At 48.7% G+C, this 16,144-nt stretch overlaps 1 protein-coding gene across 4 annotated transcripts in view; it reads right to left on the bottom strand.

The window, feature by feature from the left end:
• The window catches only part of PDZD2 (PDZ domain containing 2), a 309,977-nt gene extending 294,377 nt beyond the window's left edge, over positions 1 to 15,600 (bottom strand). For 3 of the 4 annotated variants that reach the window (XM_048503183.1, XM_048503184.1, XM_048503180.1), the window contains exon 1: positions 15,538 to 15,600. The gene's annotated coding sequence lies outside the window, so the exon portion shown is untranslated. Of the gene's footprint in view, positions 1 to 14,568; positions 14,713 to 15,537 lie in introns of those variants that run through there. The other variant, XM_048503181.1, reaches the window with a different exon arrangement.
• Between the last annotated feature and the right edge of the window lie 544 nt (positions 15,601 to 16,144).

The raw sequence follows: 16,144 nt of genomic DNA on the forward strand, positions 1-16,144 counted from the left end.
TCATACACACACCTGCAATTCCTCAGAGAAAGCGTAACTAACCATTAAAGTAGAAAGAGACGTCCCCTTCCGTCACGGCACAACTTTTAAATGCACTGAAGCCTGTTCTATACAGCCGTGGTTTCCCTGCCACAATGTAACCAGAGCTTGTTCAGAACTGTACTTTACATCTCAGTTAACTGAGAATCATTATTTCACTTTAGTAAAGGTGGCTTCTTGTAATAATTAAATCAGGAACATTAGGCCAATCACAGACAAGGTGAGGGGGCAGTGTACTCACCAATTGTGACGCAGTTAGGTCACTCCAGACTCTGGTCTTATGGGTGCTCCACTTACATGGTAACTTACACTCCAAATATGAAATTAGGGTCAGCTTCTATCTAAGGCAGCGGTTCACAACCTGGGGGTCGAACGACCCTTTCACAGGGGTCGCCTAAGAATCTCTGCATCAGTGTTCTCCATCTGTAAAATGGATAAATGTTAGGGTTGGGGGTCACCACAACATGAGGAACTGTATTAAAGGGTTGTGGCATTAGGAAGGTTGAGAACCACTGATCTAGGGGCTCTTGATTCCAACCATAAAGTTTAGCCCCAATGATACCACTGGTTCCCCAGTATCTGGCAAATACGGTTCTGAAGACTAACAGAAGGGGGAGAAAATAGCTATACAAGGGCTGAGTGTGCTGTAGGAGGTACAGAATGATAATAGTGGAGAGAAAGAGGCAAGTTAAGGAGGAGAAACATACAAAAAGTGAGGTATGGAAAGTAACTGGCACAACCTTCAAGCCTTAGAACAATAGCAGAATCCTAGACAGATTTCCAAATCAATTCTCCCCTCCCTCTTTGATTCTCACAGAGCACTAGCACATTTTCTTTAACATCAAACCAAGATCAAATGCTACAACTAAAGGCAGGCAACAGGGCCTAGCTGTAGGGTTTTTACATCCTCAGGTTTATACTCAGGTGTGCAGAAAAATATTAGTTTTCAAGTTTAAAACAAAACAAAATACACAAAATGGTCTGATAAGGATCTTGGAGGCACACACGACTACACCTCAACTAAATTGAAAAAATAGGAAGACACAGAAAAGTATGGGGAGAGGGGAATTGAACTGCTCAAGCTCTTATCCCCACATATTATTACAGAAGGGGGAATTTGGTCAGGGAAAGTTTCGCATAACTCAGTTTGTGTCACTAATTTGCACTCCTTCGTTCCTTCTCTGAGGGATTCAGCTCTAAAAACTCTTTCATCTTTCTGGTCCACATCAGCTATACTTGCAGACTCCTTGTACGTGTTTCTGTACCTCCATTGCTGTTGAATCAGGCTCCCATCGCCCCTTAGGAAGACTGCCTCTTTCCCCACAGACTCCTTCTACTTGCCATTCTGACAGACTCATCAACATTATCGTTTTGCTGAACATTTCAGATGACCCGATCAGAGTCAGGAGATTTGGTGACGCACGGAGGATTCAACAAGGGAAATATTATTTCCAGGTTCTGTGCAACTTTCCAAGCAACCGCTTCAGTTTCACTGTGGAGTGACAACTAAGCACAGGGATCAGGGACACGGGGCAAACACGGCTTTGAAGAAATCGAGTTGAAGCGTCCCTTGAGCCCGGTTGAAGAAACACTGAATAATACATGAACTGAAACTAGTTCACGGGCCTAAACGAGGAGACTTTTACTTCCCACGTGGGGAGAAGTTCCATTGCTAAGCAGCATCCCAGTTTGAGAGGCATCTTTGTTGAGCTTTGGGAACCTGGGCCCAGGAACAATTCAAAATGTTGTCCCCTGTGCAAGCACTGGGTCATTACTGACCAATGGGGTCGTGCCACATCACATTTGCTTGGCAGACTATTTTACGGGGTGGTTTGCCATTGCCTTCCCCAGTCACCTCCACTTTACCCCCAGCAAGCTGGGTACCCATTTTACCAACCTTGGAAGATGGAAGGCTGAGTCAATCTTGAGCCGGCTATCTGAATCCCACTTCCATCATGATTAAACTGAGGTCGTGAACAGAACTTTGACTGTGGTGTGGTGTAGTGGTTAAGAGCAGTGCACTCTAATCTGGAGAACCAGGTTTGATTACTCACTCCTACACATGAGCGGTGGACTCTGATCCGGCAAACCAGATTGGTTTCGCCACTCCTACTCATGAAGCCTATTGGGTGACCTTGAGCCAGACAGTTCTCTCAGATCTCTCTTAGCCCCACCTACCTCACAAAGTGTCTGTTGTGGGGAAGTAATTTGTAAGGCGCTTTGAGACTCCTTATGGTTGAGAAAAGTGTGGTATAAATCCAGACTCCTCCTATTCTTCTGCAGTACTGCAGCTTACCACTCTGTACCGGGGTCTCTAGAAACTACCATAAACTCACAGATAGTTGGTGGATTAAACCTTTTAGGAGCAGGAGGAGGAGGTGGAGTTTGGATTTATACCCCACCTTTCTCTCCTGTAAGGAGACTCAAGGTGACTTACAAGTGCCTTTCCCTTCCTCTCCCCACAACAGACACCTGGTGAGGTAGGTGGGGCTGAGACAGTTCAGAGAGAACTGTGACTAGCCCAAGGTCACCCAGCAGGAATGCAGGAGTGCGGAAACACATCTGGTTCACCAGATAAGCCTCAGCCACTCAGGTGGAGGAGTGGGGAATCAAACCCAGTTCTCCAGATTAGAATCCACCTGCTCTTAACCACCACACCACAGCTGCCCTAGGCTTTTTTCTTGCATGCACACAAAATAAACTGGAACGGCAGCATTTTGGCTAGATTGCAGTGACCCAATCCACAATGATCCCTTCTAAGAGTGACTCTGATGGATCTATACCTACCAGGTTTGCCAGGCCCCCCTTGGCAACTTGCAGGGAATGTGGGAGTAGGGTTGCCAGATCCATATTGGGAAACCCATGGAGATTTGTGGGTGGAGCTTGGGGAGGGCAGGAACCTCACCTGAGGCACAGTTATCAAGCAGTTCACCCTCCAAAGCAGGGGTAGGGAACCTGTGGCTCGAGAGCCACATGCGGCTCTTCTGCCCTTGCACTGTGGCTCCACGAGCTGAGCCACCGGCCCCATCCTTGCCCGCCCTGCAGGCAGCAGGGCGGGCGCACCGACTGCTCACGGTCAGCTGGGCCACGCTGCGGGCTTCCCCTCTCGCCCACCCCACTGGAGCGGGGCGGGCATTTTCCTGGCGGCCGGTGAGGCCGAGCCACTGGCTTCATCCTTGCCCGTCCTGCAGGCAGCAGGGCGGGCGCATCCATGTGCTTCTCAGAATGAGTGGAGTAAAAGGTAAAAAAAAACCCTATATATATAGTGTTATCTTTATTTTAAATGTCAAAAATTATTTGCGGCTCCAAGTGTTTTCTTTTCCCGTGGAAACCGGGTCCAAATGGCTCTTTGAGTGTTAAAGGTTCCCTACCCCTGCTCCAAAGCATTCATTTTCGCTAAGGGAAATGCTCTTTGTAGCGTGGATATGAGATGCAATTCTGTGGAATCCCCCAGATCCCACCTGGCAGCTGGCATTACTGATGCCTACCCATACAGAAATAAAACAGGCCAGCCACACACAACACAGAAGATTCTGCAGATCTGGACACCCCAGGCGTACAGTAAAATAGGAGTTTATGCACTAAATAAAAGACTCCAAATTGAACGGCAAATCTTAAGCATGTTCTGGGAGCCATGAAATACGGAGGGCAACGGAATGTCAGAGTGAGAGAGAAAGGAAGGAAGGAAGACAGGCAAGAGAGACTCTGGCTTGTTCCTGAGCCTAATAGTTATGTCCCGTAGGGTTAAATTGCGCCAGGAGACATGTGCTCTGATACACACGCACACACGCTTCAGTTCTCACTCACCCGCTCACCAGACCAAGAGGCTGAAAATTTCTAAGAGCTCTGACCATGTGGAAGTTGTGAGCAAAAGAGACAGGGGCTGGAATAGTTCAAAGCAACCTGGAATTGGTGTGGGGGGTGAGAGAGGAGGAGGAGGAGGAGGAGGAGGAGGAGGAGGAGGAGAAGAAGAAGAAGAAGAAGTTCGAATTTATATCCCACCTTTCTCTCCTGCACAAGGATACTCAAAGGGGCTTACAAACTCCTTTCCCTCCCTCCCAACAAACACCCTGTGAGGTAGGTGGGATTGAGAAAACTGTGAAGAACTGTGACTAGCCCAAGGTCACCCAGCTGGCATGCGGATTGCACAAGTTAATCTAGTTCACCAGATAAGCTTCCACGGCTCAAGTGGCAGAGCGGGGAATCAAACCCGGTTCCCCAGATTAGAGTGCACCTGCTGTTAACCACTACTAAAAGTTGGGGGTTTGGGTCTTGTCACTTCATTATATGGACCCACACCAAGGGCTTCAACCATGACACTTACTGGAATAACTCCACCACGGAGATCAAAGTGTAGATTTGCTACGTGGCTTGCCCACTGCAACAGGCACCTCCAAAACGTCATAAATTGCAGCCATCAAACTTGACACAAAATCAGGAAGCTAACGGTGACGCAAGGCACTCACTTATGATTCCAAGGGTAGCTGTGGCTCACAAGAAATTGCAGGTTTGGGGGGAAAGCCATACTAGAGCTGCCCCCCAACACTGCCAATTTTGCTTTATCACTCCTAGAATGCATTTACATCGGAGCCCATCATCATAAAACAGAATATATTCAACATTGGAAGAAACCATAGAGTTTTTCAGTCCGTTCAGATTTAACATTAACATCCAGTTGTTCTCTCTTACTAAAACCCTGCTGGTCTTGGACTGTGGTAAACAGGGAGAGGACAGAGTTTGAATCCGAGGCATATCTACAAAAAAAAAGTGGCACGAGGGCAAGCCCTGAAATCCCACCCCTCCTGTTAAGCAGATCTTCCACATCTTGGTAAACCAGCTCTCCGGGGGCCAGGTCTACCCACTGCTTTCAACGGGAGCAGCCGTGGGAAGCAGAAGCTGGTGATTATCTCAAGGTTGAAAAGAATGAAATGTTTAGATCCTAAACCTGCCTCCATGCTTTTTTTTTTTTTATCCAGAAGGCAACTCACAGACAGCAGAACTGCAGACTTTTAATTTTTGCAGCATGCAAGGACCAGTTCCCCGCCCAGGGTACCGTGACCAGCAGGCAATGCTGCTGCTGGCATAGACTGTGCTTGCCATCACATTCTGGACATGGGCAACTGCTAGCAGAGCCCAAGGCAAGCCTTTGAAGTGCTGGGAGTGCCCAGGGGGCTCGGCTTTCTCCCAGCACCTCTGGCCAAGGTTCCCTTCTCTCTTGCTTGCAAGCACCGTGATACAGAGGCCCACACTGAATTCCTGTCAGAGCTCTAGCCAGGACAGTTGCTTGCAGAGCAAGCGCCAAGGCTGCCCCAACCCGGCTATACGCAACAATAGGGCAGGGCAGGCACCACATGAAAATTCAACACAGTTCCAATACTAGGCAAAGGCTATCCATAACAGAGCAATCCACAAGAGCCAGCACAGCATTCAGAATCTACATAAAAAAAAGTATGGCAGGTATTGTTGGATACTATGCTATCATTCCACATTTGCACAGGATAAACCACTTGTCAGTGATTGTTATGGGGCGGGGTCACCAACACGGTGCCTCTGGGTACCATGGCACCTGCTGATACTACTCTGGTAATAATACCCCTCCCCTCCCCTCCATTGCATGCCACCTCTCATTCCCTGCCCGCCCTTGCATGCCCCCTCCCTCAGCTAGGGTGGATGGGCCATGTCTAGATGCTGGGCCTCCTCCCCTTCCCTCCCCTCCCTTGAATGCCACCCCCACTCCCTGCCCTCCCTTGCATGCCACCCTCCCCTCCCACTCCCTCCAGTAGGGTGGGTGGGCCAGGTCTAGATGCCGGGCCCCCTCCCTTCCCTCCCTTGCCAGATGTTTTTAGCAAGTAGGTGGGGCCAGGTAGGGCTTTTGCCCAGCAAGGCTTCTGATAAACTATAGGAGATTTGATTGGCTGTGCAGATTGTTTAAAATATTTCTTTGGCAGCAGCTGCAACCACAGGACAGTGCCATCCGCCCCCGCCCCGCCCCAGAATGCCCCGCCCCTCCACAGCCCGGCCACAGCCCCGCAGCTGCTCTGCCCAGGGCGTCGTGCCCCACCCAGCCCCATTGGTGCTACACCACTGCAGACACCTTGTGATGTAGGTGGGACTGAGAGAGTTCCAAAGAAGATGGCTAAACATTCTTCTTTGATTAAAGAACTCATTTAGATTCATTGATAACGAAAATCCTGATAGACTTTTTGTGTAAAACCGGAAAATCCTAATAGACTTTTCGTGTAATACCGAAGTAAATGAATGGATGATTTGCAGATTTGAGAAACAGAAGAACAAGAAAATAGATATAACAGAGAAAAGAGTGAAGCTGATTAATAATAATCAATAATCAATTTTACAGTTGTAACTAGAGAACAAGCAGTAAATTTTTAGGGGTACTTCCCATATTTGGTGCAGATGAAATTGGGGGTCATCCCTTTTTCCCTGTTATGCACATTTTTTTCTGTTTTGTTTATTTGACCTTTTGTTAAGGAACAAAATGAAATCTTCTGACAAGAATGACAGGGGGGGGGAGTTTGGGGACCCCGTCCCTAGGGCAAAGAGAGTGCAGCACCCAGCGACATATGGATGCAGCGGTACTTAGCAATCATGAAGCAATTATGAATGAAAGTCAAACAGTTCCACAAACTCTCCCGGAGAGTTCTCTGGCTTTTCAATGGCTGGAACAGTGCATTGCACAATTGACGTTCTGCGATGCACTTCACTGCGTTTCTAGGTTTCAAGGTCAACCTCTCATTTTGGCTGGTGGGCCTTTTGATGGTTAGTTGGCTGTTCTCCCCCTCCCCTCCCCTCCCCCGATTCCTCTTAGGCTTACAGCACTGTGCATCAAAGCCTGCAGACGGATGTATTTAATGACACACTGAACTACATTTTGCCCATGGAAAAAAAAATGCCAGATGTTTCATGCTGTCTGATTTTATTAGGTCATTGCGTAAAGCACAGCAAAAGTAGTTCTTTTTCTAATATTTACATATAATCTTACCTGGCAATGTTCACTGCGCACACATTCCTATTTCCAACCCCCCAGATTTTAGTATGCTACAACAGAGCTAACGATAATTAAGGTATTTTTAAAAATTCATTTAAATCCTAAAGCCAGAGGAATTATATTTAAGCTTTCCTGATAAGAGACGTCGACTCGGTAATACCCATGACAGCAGTGGGGATCTATGGCAAATTGTGTTCCCGGTTAAGAGAAGGAGCAACAGCCAAGCTGCTTCATTATTGCCGTTTTATACAAATGCAGTGCAGAATCTGCTATTGGGAACACGAGGCCGATTACCATTCCGAAAATCAAAAACAGCCAAAATAGAGAATGTTAGCTACCCCACCTCGAGAGGAAAACGCCATTCCGAAAATCAAAAACAGACAAAATAGAGAATGTTAGCTACCCCACCTCGAGAGGAAAACGCCTGCAGCTTGGTGGAGGAAAGTGCCAACAAGTTACACCAAGGCCCCTTCCGCACACGCAAAATAATACGTTTTCAAACCAGTTTCACAATAGTTTGCAAATGGATTTTGCTATTCCGCACAGCTTCAAAGAGCACTGAAAGCAGTTTGAAAGTGCATTATTCTGCATGTGCAGAATGAGCCCAACTTACGGTGATCACATAAGGTTTTTAAGACAGGAGTCGTCCAGAGGTGGCTTGCCTTTGCTGGCCTCTGCAAAGCAATCCTGGACTTCCTTGCCCATCTCCTGTCCAAGTGCTAAGCACAGGTAACCAGAGGTGGGATCCAGCAGGTTCTCACAGGTTCCCGAGAGTAGGTTACTAATTATTTCTGTGTGCCGAGAGGGGGTTACTAATGGGTGATTTTGCCACCTGATTTTTGCCTTAGTTATGCCCCTCCTCTCAGCAGTAGCGCACAGAACTTGAAGCAGTCTAGCAGGAGGTGCACCGGCGTGCGTGGCAGCCTGCGCCTGCGTGCATTCATTTCCCGCCCGAGGACCGGCGCAGCGGCTGCGTCCTTGCCACAGCCCCGCCCAGGAATGCTCCACCCCCGGAATGCCCGGCCATGCCCCCATCGTGCCCCGCCCAGCCCCATTGGCGCTACGCCACAGTTTGAATCCCACCACCATGGGAACCTGTTACTAAAATTTTTGGATCCCACCACTGCAGTTAACACTATTCAGCTGCTGAGACTCACCTGCAGCTTTTTCGCCATCAAATCACATCTCTTATGGCGACCCCTGGTGGGGTTTTCAAGACAAGAGGCATGGAGTGATGGTTTGCCCTTGCTTGTCTTCACATCATGAACCTGGTATTCCTTGGAGGTCTCCCATCCAAATACTAAGTGGGGCCGACCTTGCTTAGCTCCTGAGATCTGACAAGATCGAGCGAGCCTGGGCTATCCAGGTCAGGGCAGCCTGCAGCTTAACCTTCATTAAATTAAAAACTTGAAGTGCTTATTGAAGATGATGCCTTCTTCCACCTCACCAGGGACCCTCATCCATAGGCTGGAGCAACTATAGAAAAGAAATGAGCTCTAGGGCCCCTTCTGCACATGTAGACTAATGCACATTCAATCCATTTTAATAATTGTTTGAAAGTGGATTTTGCTATTCCGCACAGTAAAATCCAGCTTCAAAGTGCATTGAAAGTGGATTGAACGTGCATTAGTCTGCATGTGCGGAAGGGGCCTAGTCAGTGGTGGGATCCAAAAATTTTAGTAACAGGTTCCCATGGAGGTGGGATTCAAACTGTGGCATAGCGCCAATGGGGCTGGGCGGGGCACGACGGGGTGTAGAGTGGCATTCTGGGGGCGGGGCATTCCTGGGCGGGGCTGTGGCAAGGACGCAGCCTCTGCGCCGGTCCTTGGGCGGGAAACGAATGCACGCAGGCACAGGCTGCCACGCACACCGGTGCACCTCCTGCTAGACTGCTTCAAGTTCTGCGCGCTACTGCTGAGAGGAGGGGCGTAACTAAGGCAAAAATCACGTGGCAAAATCACCAATTAGTAACCCCCTCTCAGCACACACAAATAATTAGTAACCTACTCTCGGGAACCTGTGAGAACCTGCTGGATCCCACCTCTGGGCCTAGTAGATGTCATATGAACCACTTTAGGCAGGGCAAGCTTGGAGACCGTGGTTATCATAGCTTCCGGGCATGCTCGCTTATTTCAGTAGTCACAATATTACTTGGTCCCAGTAACTGGGTTCAGAATAGAGAAGACAATGAAAAAAACAGCAGGAACAACCATTGGTGATACTTAGCACCAGAGAAAGTTTTGGATTTCTTCTTCAGTTGGCCAACTGTTTCCCTAATCCTGTGGTGGCGTACCTATGGCACCCCAGATGTTCATGAACTACAATTCCCATCAGCGTGGTGGGAATTGTAGTCCATGAACATCTGGAGTGCCATAGGTTCACCACCATTGCTGAATTCTCACACTTTCTTGCTTTTCTTCTAAAAGAATGTACCAAACGATTCCATTTTTTTTCTACCAGCATTTATAGATGGGAGAAGAAGCCACCTTTGGATCAGTAGACTCTAGAGAAAAACGATAACTCTCAACATAATTAGAAGCCCTCAAAAAGGCAAACCCTTCAATCACCACCATGATAGTTACACCAGTGGCCCGCGTTGGTCCCTCCTCCACTAGATACTTGATGTGAAAGAGAAAAGTCTCAATTATTGTGATGCTCCTTCTTCTCGGTCCTTTTTCCTGGCTTCCATAAATCAGGGGCTTAGGAGAACCGTCAACAGCTCATTAAAAGCCAGGAAGTTCATTAGCCACCATTTGCAAACTCGTAAAAAAGGAAGGTTACTATCCTTTAGAGCTATCCTTTTTGGAGGCTTTTAGTCACAGTAATTTTCCTAGTGTTATTTCTGTACATTTTTGTTTACCCTCATTTTGTGCCCCCCCTCCCCCATGCTTATTAATGGACTCAGTGCAGTACATCTCCCACCGTATTTAGAGGCACTGCAGGGTCTCAGCAAGAAGTTGGCATACTGAAGAAACAGCACCACCACAGAGCCCACACAGGCACAAGGCTCTATCGATCATCCTCATATCTATCGTTCTCTATCATCCTCATGGAGCCAGTGTGGTGTAAAGGTTAAGAGCAGGTGCACTCTAATCTGGAGAACTGGGTTTCATTTCCTGCTCTGCCACTTGAGCGCTGGAGGCTTCTCTGGTGAACCAGATTAGCTTGTGCACTCAGGGTAACATACCCTCAACAAAGACGTTGCATGGGTAAAATGGAGGTGTAGAGAAGCACACACATCTTGCGCTTCTTGAGGGGGGGCGGAATAAAAAAACATAGTAATTACAATACATGACAATAGAGAGAAAAGCTGTCATTAAAAGATAACATTCAAAATATAAAGGAAAACTCTGTCTCCCAAGACACTGTACTACTGACCTGATTTTTGAACCCACACACAAAAAAAAGTTTCAAAAGGAAGAGTATGGTATATCATTGTTGAATTCCTCAGCAAATCCACCAAGGTCACAGTTGGGATCATGGACTTCGACTACAAATGGGGAAATTGGCTTAGAAAATCTGGAGGAAATTGTATTATTGTCGATTTCATGCTTTCTGTCCACGAAATATACTACCCTGGTTTGATTGGCTGCTTCCTCACATATCATTAAAAATATATATGTAATCTTGAATATATCCGCTCTTGGCAGAGAAATGCCTAATCTTGTATTTCATAGCATTTTGGCCATGTGTATTGCCCCCTACACCCCGTATACAGAGGTGGGATCCAGCAGGTTCTCACAGGTTCCCGAGAGTAGGTTACTAATTATTTGTGTGTGCCGAGAGGGGGTTACTAATTGGTGATTTTGCCACATGATTTTTGCCTTAGTTACGCCCCTCCTCTCAGCAGTAGCGCGCAGAACTTGAAGCAGTCTAGCAGGAGGTGCACCGGCATGCGTGGCAGCCTGCGCCTGCGTGCATTCGTTTCCCACAGAAGGACCGGTGCAGCAGCTGCATCCTTGAAACAGCCCCACCCAGGAATGTCCTGCCCCCGGAATGCCCAGCCCCGCCCCCGTCATGCCCCGCCCCATTGGCGCTACGCCACAGTTTGAATCCCACCACCATGGGAACCTGTTACTAAAATTTTTGGATCCCACCACTGCCCGTATACAATCTCCCTATCAGCCAAGGATAACATTTCATCCATCAACAAGGTCCACGAACCCTTATGAACAATACGTTTGTAGGTCTGGGAAAAGATTCACGCTGTTCTACCACTTTCTGAGAACGAAGAAGTCTCTTTGATCCACCATCAATATTCTTCCCGTGGAGACAGCCGTCTTCCAATTTTTGCATGCATATATGGCCAAAACCTCTGATGTTTCAGAGAAATGGGTGTGGGTTTATTAATGGTTAACCTGATCTCATCAGGTCTTAGAAGCTAAGCGGGGTCAGGCTCAGCCCTGATTAACACTTGGATGCAAGACAGTCCAGGGTTGCTCCACAGAGGCCGACAGCAAACCACCTCGCAACTTCTCTTGTTTCGAAATAAGTTTCAATACCCTGCTGTTTCAGAGCAGCTTATAATCAACATTCCCCTCTTCACCCCAGAACAGGCACCCTGTGAGGTAGGTGGAGCTTAACTGTGACTGACGTAAGGTTACCCAACAGGCTTCATGTGGAGGAGTAGGGAATCAAACCCAGTTCGATAAGTTAGAGTCCACTTCTCTTAATCACTGCACCACAATCTACAGCACAGGTGTCAAACTTGCAGCCCTCCAGACATTATGGACTACAGTTTCCATCATCCCCTGCCAGGTCTAAGCCATAGGTGTCAAACTCATGGCCATCCAGATGTTATGGACTACAGCATCATGCTGGCAGGGGATGATGGGAACTGTAGTCCATAACATCTGGAGGGCCGCGAGTTTGACACCTCTGCTCTACAGGGTTCATTACAAGGTCGATGTAAGTTGACTGCAACCTGATGTAACTTTCCTCCCCAACTAGTGACGGAACATCTAACACCTTCACTAAAAGGGAAGGGAAGCCTTCGCAACCAAGGGAAACCACAATTCACATGGCAAACCTAAAAGTCTTTTCCTGGGAGCAAGCCCCATCAAATCAAATTAAGACTTATTTTGAGGTAGACCTGTTTAGGATTGCTCCCTGCGGCCGTCAAGTTAAGGCCATGACCTTTTTGAATCCCTATGTTACAAGAGCACAAGCAAGTTAGATTGTCTCCATCCAACCGGAAAGGTGTGGGATGGGGCACACCCATCCTAAACCACACCGCACTAATCCTGATTATATGCAATGCACAAAGATGTATATCAGCAGCAGTTCAGCGTATCGCAATGCATCCTGGATGAATGGGGTCTGAATGAGCAGATGGGGTGCAGTTTCATGTACCTGGAACCTCAAACAAATGAGCTTATGAGCCCAGTAGAGCTTATGAGCCCAGTAGAGAAGAATCGTGCATACAAGAAACCCATGACATAGAAAGCTGATGCCAAAAGCTCTCCATATGAGCCCACCCAGGCACCAGTTGAGACCAGGGCAGCTCACACAGTGTTATGTCACTCACGTGGCCTGAAGAAGGGCTTTTTCGGTAACAGCCCCAAATGGGATTTTCTTCCAGGGCATGTTTGAAAAGCTTTTCCCGTCTATGGAAATGATGCAGGACTCCTCTTTCACGGCACAATACATAAATTGGCTTCCAGTGGAATTCCGGATCATTCACAAGGTATAGGTGTTAACCTTTAAGGCCTTACGTGGCCTGGGGCCTTCGTATCTTTGGGACCGCCTTACCCCATATGTCCCTACACAACCTCTGCGTACAGCAGAGGCCAATTTGCTGGTGGTCCCCGGCCCCTCGATGATGCGGCTGGCCTCCACCTGGGCCAGGGCCTTTACAGACCTGCCCCCTGCCTGGTAGAACACTCTTCCTCCATCTGTCCGGGCCCTGCCCGGGAAGTCTTGGGTGGAGGTTCACATCAGGGCCTGTAAGACCGAGTTGTTCCACCGGGCTTTTAGGGGAGCCGGCCGCTGATTGGTGCGCCCCCCTCTTGGTTGTCCTGCCTACATCTTGGGACTTTTATCATCTATGCAACCCACCGTTCTTCCCACCTCTCTGGGGAGGGTTTTTATTGAAATTTTAATGTCGGACGCCGGGAAGCTGTATGTAATGTTGTATTTATTGGGGTTTTAGTGACTTTAGGATTCATGGAGCCTATTATTTACTTATAATTTTATTCTATTTGTGCTCTATTTGTCTGTTTACTTTGTTGTTCACCGGCCAGAGCCCCTTGGGGAAGGGCGGTATAGAAATTTAACAATAAATAAATAAAATAAATAAATTTAGGGATTCAGTCTTGACCGGACCATACAGTGATTTTTAAAAAATCTGTTTTTTAAAATTTTATATCATTATTCTATATTTTTTGTGGAAAGGTGGTATAAAATATTTTAAAATAAAATTCTATGAACACATACTAGGAATCCCCACCCCATAGTCCACACAGCTTTCTAAAAACAGTTTGTAAAACAATAAAATAAAGCGAAACCCTTATTTGGAAGCCTCCTTCCATAGGTACCCTATTTCAAGCATGAATGCAGGAAATGGCTAAATAATAAGAGCCCTGCAGAGGTCACTTCACCAGGCCTCTTTCAAAGGTGCTATGAATCTCTGTTTTGTGACATGGTGACTTTTCAAGGACGTAAATGATAAAAGACGCAGCGCAAAGCCACTGCACAGAATTGCAGCACCATGAAGTAAAAGAAGATCCCTCCCCCCCCCCGATAAAACATCCCTTCCTTCACAGGACAGTTTCACCTGGAATTCAGCAGCCCCTTGGGTCTAAGTTGCTTTTTCCCAGGGGACATTCCCAGTCAGGCGAAAGGCTGAATTCTACTTGTCCACAGTTCCAGGGCAGGGGGGTGGAAAGTACTGTCAAGAGCCAGACCTCTTATGGCAAACTCGAGAATGTAATTCAGATGAAAAGTGAGAAATTCCCCCCCATAACATTCATAGAATCATAGAGTTGGAAGAGACCCCCAAGGGCCATCAAGTCCAACCCCCTGCCATGCAGGAACACACCATCAAAGCACTCCTGACAGATGGCCACCCAGCCTCTCTTTAAAAACCTCCAAAGGAGACTCCACCACACTCCGAGGTAGTGCATTCCCCTGTCGAACAGCCCTTACTGTCAGGAAGTTTTTCCTGATGTTTAGGTGGAATTTAAACATCATTCAGCAATTTAAGAATTTAAACACCATTCAGCAATTTAAAATTGCCACAGGGGAGGGGGAGGGAGGGGAGGCGTGGCCTGTCTATATTATCATAGGACAACCCCCATCATGCCTCTACCTCTTCAAGGTCTGTTGCTCCCCCAGTTACCAAATCCGGAAGGCTCCAAAATGCTTGAGATTTCATTGCATCAGGAGTTATAAAAGGTAATACAAAAAAAGGGGGGGATGCAGGATTCCCAGTAGACTTCTCTACTTCAAAAGCTGGACTAGAAATACGATTTAATTAAAATAAAGCAGTGTTAGAAAACAAGGGGTACAATAGCATGAATAACCTCTAATGAGCAAAGAAAGTCATCTATCCGGCCAAGGGGGCAACTGGATTCTCCTCACGGGCCACTGCCGGCTTTGTCCTCTAGGAGGCGCTCTGGGGCGCTGTCCGGTCCCGCCGCGGAGACTCCGGCCGCACGCTGGGGAGCGAAACTTTTCCCAACTGGACGGTCCGGTGGGCGGGGGGACACAGGAGGCCGCTTGCCCTCTGGCAGGCCAGCAATCTAGCCAGCCCCACCCCTTGCCACCGCCTGACAAGTCCCAGCAGCTGGAGCTCCCTCGTTGGCGACTTTCTGGCCCTTCCACGCCCAACCCGGTGCCCCCACCCCGCTGAGTTGCAAAGAAGCGCACCAGACCGACAGGAGCCGCCTGCTTAGGGTGCGGGGGGGGGGGGGAGAGAGATCGGGACCTTTGGGGGTTGAGGGTGGGACGGAGCAGACTGAGTCCTTCCCTCCACCTTCATCAAGGGGGGGAAGCGAAGACGTAGGATCCCGCGCAGATGCAACCCGACTCGCCATCCCAAGCCTGCTTCATTCCAAAAGACAGGGACTCCCCAAAAGGCCCTTCAAGGATGACCTTGAGAAAGCTCCTTTATTAAAAGAACCCCAAAAGCCTTCTCCGGGGCGGCCACTTGGATCTCTCCCCAGGATTGCAAACTCAGCCACCCAACGCTGGGGGGCCGCTTTGCTTCTTAGGAGGGGGAGCTGCATCCAGTTCTCATTAGCAAGGAGACTCGGCGACACCGCTGCCGGGGACGTCGCTCGCATCCCGCGGGCATCCTGACTCAGCGACGCGAGAGCGCAACAGACTCTGAGAAACTCCGCTTCGCCTTCACTTTCTGGGTCTCGCTTTGCCACCCCGCTGGGGGGATCTGAGCCTGGGGAACTACCAGCCTCTTGATTCCACCGGCGGCCTGGGTTGCTTTCCTCCCCCTTCCTCTCCCCCGCACCCATCCAAGCAGCCCCGCCTCTCACCTCGCCGTCCAGAAGCGACCAAGAGATCCCCGCAGTTCAAAGCGAGAATTGGCGGGGTTGAATCCCCGGTGCAGCTGCTACTGTTGTTCTCAATTTAGCTCCAGCGCTCGCGCTCATTGGAGAGCGCCCTCCGAGCCGCCCGCCCCTCCTCTTCTCCAATAGGGCCACACTGGGGGAGGAGCGCTCTGATTGGCAGAGAGCAATTTTCCTTCCCAGCCCTCGCCGCTTGCTTCGGTAAGAGGAGCGCTTCCCTTCTCCCCTTTTTGCCTCCAGCGTTCATTCAGAGCGGCGGGGCCCGCCCACTTATTTGAATGGGGCGGAGCCAACGCTAATATCCTTTTAAGAGCGGGGAGGGGAGTTCCCAGAGTCGGGGCGGGAAATCCTCTTTGAATGACATAGCGGGGCGGGGATTCCCCCTGCGGAGAATGTATGAATGAGCGGCGAGTGACAGAAGAGCTTCGATTCTTAAAAAATCTTCTCTACGCGTGGGGGCGTGGCAAAAAAGGGAGGGCGAAACCAAGCAACCCGTCTCTGTCCCCCCACCCGCGCTGTTGCAAATTGCACATACGTGCTGCTGGAGCACAAATGGGAAGCCCAGTTTGCATGC

The sequence above is a fragment of the Sphaerodactylus townsendi genome, linkage group LG07 (genome assembly GCF_021028975.2).
Source record: "Sphaerodactylus townsendi isolate TG3544 linkage group LG07, MPM_Stown_v2.3, whole genome shotgun sequence".
NCBI classification, from domain to species: Eukaryota; Metazoa; Chordata; class Lepidosauria; order Squamata; family Sphaerodactylidae; genus Sphaerodactylus; species Sphaerodactylus townsendi.